General features: G+C 38.1%; 5 non-coding genes across 5 annotated transcripts; all 5 read left to right on the top strand.

Moving 5' to 3' along the window:
• The first annotated feature begins 175 nt into the window (after positions 1 to 175).
• On the top strand, positions 176 to 248 carry TRNAF-AAA (transfer RNA phenylalanine (anticodon AAA)). Its single transcript has one exon. It is a non-coding gene; the product is annotated as a tRNA-Phe (tRNA).
• Positions 249 to 756: 508 nt separating this feature from the next.
• TRNAF-GAA (transfer RNA phenylalanine (anticodon GAA)) lies at positions 757 to 829 on the top strand. Its single transcript has one exon. It is a non-coding gene; the product is annotated as a tRNA-Phe (tRNA).
• A 2,256-nt stretch (positions 830 to 3,085) lies between these two features.
• TRNAF-AAA (transfer RNA phenylalanine (anticodon AAA)) lies at positions 3,086 to 3,158 on the top strand. The gene has a single exon. It is a non-coding gene; the product is annotated as a tRNA-Phe (tRNA).
• Positions 3,159 to 4,248: 1,090 nt separating this feature from the next.
• On the top strand, positions 4,249 to 4,321 carry TRNAF-AAA (transfer RNA phenylalanine (anticodon AAA)). Its single transcript has one exon. It is a non-coding gene; the product is annotated as a tRNA-Phe (tRNA).
• Positions 4,322 to 4,829: 508 nt separating this feature from the next.
• TRNAF-GAA (transfer RNA phenylalanine (anticodon GAA)) lies at positions 4,830 to 4,902 on the top strand. The gene has a single exon. It is a non-coding gene; the product is annotated as a tRNA-Phe (tRNA).
• Positions 4,903 to 7,500: the final 2,598 nt, after the last annotated feature.

Here is a 7,500-nt window from a genome sequence, read left to right as displayed (position 1 = left end):
AAACAACTACCTAACCTGGATCCCAAAAATGCTATTTACCCATTGCACCAGTTAATTGCGGAATGATACAGGACTCCTTAAAACATATCTCACCATATGAGGTTAAACATCCAGGTCCTGCATCTATTTTGTTAAATGGTTTAAATTAAAGTATGAAGACCACAGCTATAAGCAGGCCGAAATAGCTAAGTTGGGAGAGCGTTACACTAAAGATCTAAAGGTCCCTGGTTTAATCCCGGGTTTCGGCACAGTTGAGAGGTTCCTTGCTTCTAACAAAATAGGTCTTGGAATCAGCTGTAGTACTTATTTCTCTATCAACATTTTTATCAACTGATCCACAAAATGATCAATTCAACATAGACTTTGCTTTCTGTCCTCCTTTTAAACTTTCTTCCACCTATCTTGCCTTCAGGTTTGACAATGAATGTTTCCCATTTCGTCCTTTTTTGTAAAGAAAACTCTTGTCTGCATCACATTCCACTTCCCCTTGAACACAGATGTCAGTAGTCAGATGACATTGCTTACCTACTCATGCCAAATATATCTGGGCAATATAGTGCTAGTCCATTCAGAGTTAAAAAAACAACTACCTAACCTGGATCCCAAAAATGCTATTTACCCATTGCACCAGTTAACTGGGGAATGATACAGGACTCCTTAAAACATATCTCTACCATATGAGGTTAAAAATCCAGGTCCTGCATCTATTTTGTTAAATGGTTCAAATTAAAGTATGAAGACCCCAGCTATCAGAAGGCCGAAATAGCTCAGTTGGGAGAGCGTTAGACTGAAGATCTAAAGGTCCCTGGTTCAATCCCGGGTTTCGGCACAGTTGAGAGGTTCCTTGCTTCTAACGAAATAGGTCTTGGAATCAGCTGTAGTACTTTTTTCTCTATCAACATTTTTATCAACTGATCTACAAAATGATCAATTCAACATAGACTTTGCTTTCTATCCTCCTTTTAAACTTTCTTCCACCTATCTTGCCTTCAGGTTTGACTATGAATGTTTTCCATTTCGTCCTTTTTTGTAAAGTAAACTCTTGTCTGCATCACATTCCACTTCCCCTTGAACAAAGATGTCAGTAGTCAGATGACATTGCTTACCTACTCATGCCAAATATATCTGGGTAATATAGTGCTAGTCCATTCAGAGTTAAAAAAACAACTACCTAACCTGGATCCCAAAAATGCTATTTACCCATTGCACCAGTTAACTGGGGAATGATACAGGACTCCTTAAAACATATCTCTACCATATGAGGTTAAAAATCCAGGTCCTGCATCTATTTTGTTAAATGGTTTAAATTAAAGTATGAAGACCACAGCTATAAGCAGGCCGAAATAGCTCAGTTGGGCGAGCGTTAGACTGAAGATCTAAAGGTCCCTGGTTCAATCCCGGGTTTCGGCACAGTTGAGAGGTTCCTTGCTTCTAACAAAATAGGTCTTGGGATCAGCTGTAGTTCTTTTTCTCTATTCATCAAATTTTTTCCAACTGATCTACAACACAATCAATTTAACATAGACTTTGCTTCATGTCCTCCTTTTAAACTTGCTTCCACCTCTCTTACCTTCAGGTTTGACAATGAATATTTCCCATTTCATGCTTTTTTGTAAAGTAAACTCTTGTCTGCATTACCTTCCACTTCCCCTTGAACACAGATGTCAGTAGTCAGATGACATTGCTTACCTACTCATGCCAAATATATCTGGGTAATATAGTGCTAGTCCATTCAGAGTTAAAAAAACAACTACCTAACCTGGATCCAAAAAATGCTATTTACCCATTGCACCAGTTAATTGCGGAATGATACAGGACTCCTTAAAACATATCTCTACCATGTGAGGTTAAAAATCCAGGTCCTGCATCTATTTTGTTAAATGGTTTAAATTAAAGTATGAAGACCACAGCTATAAGCAGGCAGAAATAGCTCAGTTGGGAGAGCGTTAGACTGAAGATCTGAAGGTCACTGGTTCAATCCCGGGTTTTGGCACAGTTGAGAGGTTCCTTGCTTCTAACAACATAGGTCTTGGAATCAGCTGTAGTACTTTTTCTCTATTCATCAAATTTTTTCCAACTGATCTACAACACAATCAATTTAACATAGACTTTGCTTTATGTCCTTCTTCTAAACTTGCTTCCACCTCTCTTACCTTCAGGTTTGACAATGAATATTTCCCATTTCATGCTTTTTTGTAAAGTAAATTATTGTCTGCATTACCTTCCACTTCCCCTTGAACACAGATGTCAGTAGTCAGATGACATTGCTTACCTACTCATGCCAAATATATCTGGGTAATATAGTGCTAGTCCATTCAGAGTTAAAAAAACCACTACCTAACCTGGATCCCAAAAATGCTATTTGCCCATTGCACCAGTTAATTGCGGAATGATACATGACTCCTTAAAACATATCTCTACCATATGAGGTTAAAAATCCAGGTCCTGCATCTATTTTGTTAAATGGTTTAAATTAAAGTATGAAGACTACAGCTAGCAGGAGGCAGAAATAGCTCAGTTGGGAGAGCGTTAAACTGAAGATCTAAAGGTCCCTGGTTTAATCCCGGGTTTCGGCACTGTTGAGAGGTTCCTTGCTTCTCACAAAATAGGTCTTGGGATCAGCTGTAGTTCTTTTTCTCTATTCATCAAATTTTTTCCAACTAATCTACAACACAATCAATTTAACATAGACTTTGCTTTATATCCTCCTTCTAAACTTGCTTCCACCTCTCTTACCTTCAGGTTTGACAATGAATATTTCCCATTTCATGCTTTTATGTAAAGTAAACTCTTGTCTGCATTACCTTCCACTTCCCCTTGAACACAGATGTCAGTAGTCAGATGACATTGCTTACCTACTCATGCCAAATATATCTGGGTAATATAGTGCTAGTCCATTCAGAGTTAAAAAAACAACTACCTAACCTGGATCCCAAAAATGCTATTTACCCATTGCACCAGTTAATTGCGGAATGATACAGGACTCCTTAAAACATATCTCACCATATGAGGTTAAAAATCCAGGTCCTGCATCTATTTTGTTAAATGGTTTAAATTAAAGTATGAAGACCACAGCTATAAGCAGGCCGAAATAGCTAAGTTGGGAGAGCGTTAGACTAAAGATCTAAAGGTCCCTGGTTCAATCCCGGGTTTCGGCACAGTTGAGAGGTTCCTTGCTTCTAACAAAATAGGTCTTGGAATCAGCTGTAGTACTTTTTTCTCTATCAACATTTTTATCAACTGATCCACAAAATGATCAATTCAACATAGACTTTGCTTTCTGTCCTCCTTTTAAACTTTCTTCCACCTATCTTGCCTTCAGGTTTGACAATGAATGTTTCCCATTTCGTCCTTTTTTGTAAAGTAAACTCTTGTCTGCATCACATTCCACTTCCCCTTGAACACAGATGTCAGTAGTCAGATGACATTGCTTACCTACTCATGCCAAATATATCTGGGTAATATAGTGCTAGTCCATTCAGAGTTAAAAAAACAACTACCTAACCTGGATCCCAAAAATGCTATTTACCCATTGCACCAGTTAACTGGGGAATGATACAGGACTCCTTAAAACATATCTCTACCATATGAGGTTAAAAATCCAGGTCCTGCATCTATTTTGTTAAATGGTTCAAATTAAAGTATGAAGACCACAGCTATCAGAAGGCCGAAATAGCTCAGTTGGGAGAGCGTTAGACTGAAGATCTAAAGGTCCCTGGTTCAATCCCGGGTTTCGGCCCAGTTGAGAGGTTCCTTGCTTCTAGCAAAATAGGTCTTGGAATCAGCTGTAGTACTTTTTCTCTATTCATCAAATTTTTTCCAACTGATCTACAACACAATCAATTTAACATAGACTTTGCTTTATATCCTCCTTCTAAACTTGCTTCCACCTCTCTTACCTTCAGGTTTGACAATGAATATTTCCCATTTCATGCTTTTTTATAAAGTAAACTCTTGTCTGCATTACCTTTCACTTCCCCTTGAACACAGATGTCAGTAGTCAGATGACATTGCTTACCTACTCATGCCAAATATATCTGGGTAATATAGTGCTAGTCCATTCAGAGTTAAAAAAACAACTACCTAACCTGGATCCCAAAAATGCTATTTACCCATTGCACCAGTTAATTGCGGAATGATACAGGACTCCTTAAAACATATCTCACCATATGAGGTTAAACATCCAGGTCCTGCATCTATTTTGTTAAATGGTTTAAATTAAAGTATGAAGACCACAGCTATAAGCAGGCCGAAATAGCTAAGTTGGGAGAGCGTTACACTAAAGATCTAAAGGTCCCTGGTTCAATCCCGGGTTTCGGCACAGTTGAGAGGTTCCTTGCTTCTAACAAAATAGGTCTTGGAATCAGCTGTAGTACTTATTTCTCTATCAACATTTTTATCAACTGATCCACAAAATGATCAATTCAACATAGACTTTGCTTTCTGTCCTCCTTTTAAACTTTCTTCCACCTATCTTGCCTTCAGGTTTGACAATGAATGTTTCCCATTTCGTCCTTTTTTGTAAATAAAACTCTTGTCTGCATCACATTCCACTTCCCCTTGAACACAGATGTCAGTAGTCAGATGACATTGCTTACCTACTCATGCCAAATATATCTGGGTAATATAGTGCTAGTCCATTCAGAGTTAAAAAAACAACTACCTAACCTGGATCCCAAAAATGCTATTTACCCATTGCACCAGTTAACTGGGGAATGATACAGGACTCCTTAAAACATATCTCTACCATATGAGGTTAAAAATCCAGGTCCTGCATCTATTTTGTTAAATGGTTCAAATTAAAGTATGAAGACCCCAGCTATCAGAAGGCCGAAATAGCTCAGTTGGGAGAGCGTTAGACTGAAGATCTAAAGGTCCCTGGTTCAATCCCGGGTTTCGGCACAGTTGAGAGGTTCCTTGCTTCTAACGAAATAGGTCTTGGAATCAGCTGTAGTACTTTTTTCTCTATCAACATTTTTATCAACTGATCTACAAAATGATCAATTCAACATAGACTTTGCTTTCTATCCTCCTTTTAAACTTTCTTCCACCTATCTTGCCTTCAGGTTTGACTATGAATGTTTTCCATTTCGTCCTTTTTTGTAAAGTAAACTCTTGTCTGCATCACATTCCACTTCCCCTTGAACAAAGATGTCAGTAGTCAGATGACATTGCTTACCTACTCATGCCAAATATATCTGGGTAATATAGTGCTAGTCCATTCAGAGTTAAAAAAACAACTACCTAACCTGGATCCCAAAAATGCTATTTACCCATTGCACCAGTTAACTGGGGAATGATACAGGACTCCTTAAAACATATCTCTACCATATGAGGTTAAAAATCCAGGTCCTGCATCTATTTTGTTAAATGGTTTAAATTAAAGTATGAAGACCACAGCTATAAGCAGGCCGAAATAGCTCAGTTGGGCGAGCGTTAGACTGAAGATCTAAAGGTCCCTGGTTCAATCCCGGGTTTCGGCACAGTTGAGAGGTTCCTTGCTTCTAACAAAATAGGTCTTGGGATCAGCTGTAGTTCTTTTTCTCTATTCATCAAATTTTTTCCAACTGATCTACAACACAATCAATTTAACATAGACTTTGCTTCATGTCCTCCTTTTAAACTTGCTTCCACCTCTCTTACCTTCAGGTTTGACAATGAATATTTCCCATTTCATGCTTTTTTGTAAAGTAAACTCTTGTCTGCATTACCTTCCACTTCCCCTTGAACACAGATGTCAGTAGTCAGATGACATTGCTTACCTACTCATGCCAAATATATCTGGGTAATATAGTGCTAGTCCATTCAGAGTTAAAAAAACAACTACCTAACCTGGATCCAAAAAATGCTATTTACCCATTGCACCAGTTAATTGCGGAATGATACAGGACTCCTTAAAACATATCTCTACCATGTGAGGTTAAAAATCCAGGTCCTGCATCTATTTTGTTAAATGGTTTAAATTAAAGTATGAAGACCACAGCTATAAGCAGGCCGAAATAGCTCAGTTGGGAGAGCGTTAGACTGAAGATCTGAAGGTCACTGGTTCAATCCCGGGTTTTGGCACAGTTGAGAGGTTCCTTGCTTCTAACAACATAGGTCTTGGAATCAGCTGTAGTACTTTTTCTCTATTCATCAAATTTTTTCCAACTGATCTACAACACAATCAATTTAACATAGACTTTGCTTTATGTCCTTCTTCTAAACTTGCTTCCACCTCTCTTACCTTCAGGTTTGACAATGAATATTTCCCATTTCATGCTTTTTTGTAAAGTAAATTATTGTCTGCATTACCTTCCACTTCCCCTTGAACACAGATGTCAGTAGTCAGATGACATTGCTTACCTACTCATGCCAAATATATCTGGGTAATATAGTGCTAGTCCATTCAGAGTTAAAAAAACAACTACCTAACCTGGATCCCAAAAATGCTATTTGCCCATTGCACCAGTTAATTGCGGAATGATACATGACTCCTTAAAACATATCTCTACCATATGAGGTTAAACATCCAGGTCCTGCATCTATTTTGTTAAATGGTTTAAATTAAAGTATGAAGACTACAGCTAGCAGGAGGCAGAAATAGCTCAGTTGGGAGAGCGTTAAACTGAAGATCTAAAGGTCCCTGGTTTAATCCCGGGTTTCGGCACTGTTGAGAGGTTCCTTGCTTCTCACAAAATAAGTCTTGGAATCAGCTGTAGTACTTTTTTCTCTATCAACATTTTTATCAACTGATCCACAAAATGATCAATTCAACATAGACTTTGCTTTCTGTCCTCCTTTTAAACTTTCTTCCACCTATCTTTCCTTCAGGTTTGACTATGAATGTTTCCCATTTCGTCCTTTTTTGTAAAGTAAACTCTTGTCTGCATCACATTCCACTTCCCCTTGAACACAGATGTCAGTAGTCAGATGACATTGCTTACCTACTCATGCCAAATATATCTGGGTAATATAATGCTAGTCCATTCAGAGTTAAAAAAACAACTACCTAACCTGGATCCCAAAAATGCTATTTACCCATTGCACCAGTTAACTGGGGAATGATACAGGACTCCTTAAAACATATCTCTACCATATGAGGTTAAAAATCCAGGTCCTGCATCTATTTTGTTAAATGGTTCAAATTAAAGTATGAAGACACCAGCTATCAGAAGGCCAAAATAGCTCAGTTGGGAGAGCGTTAGACTGAAGATCTAAAGGTCCCTGGTTCAATCCCGGGTTTCGGCACAGTTGAGAGGTTCCTTGCTTCTAACAAAATAGGTCTTGGAATCAGCTGTAGTACTTTTTCTCTATTCATCAAATTTTTTCTAACTGATCTACAACACAATCAATTTAACATAGACTTTGCTTTATGTCCTCCTTCTAAACTTGCTTCCACCTCTCTTACCTTCAGGTTTGACAATGAATATTTCCCATTTCATGCTTTTTTGTAAAGTAAACTCTTGTCTGCATTACCTTCCACCTCCCCTTGAATACAGATGTCAGTAGTCAGATGAC

This window comes from Lissotriton vulgaris, chromosome 8 (genome assembly GCF_964263255.1).
Source record: "Lissotriton vulgaris chromosome 8, aLisVul1.2, whole genome shotgun sequence".
NCBI lineage: Eukaryota > Metazoa > Chordata > Amphibia > Caudata > Salamandridae > Lissotriton > Lissotriton vulgaris.
The sequence above is the reverse complement of the archived record's forward strand: the minus strand, read 5'-3'. Positions and strand labels throughout refer to the sequence as shown.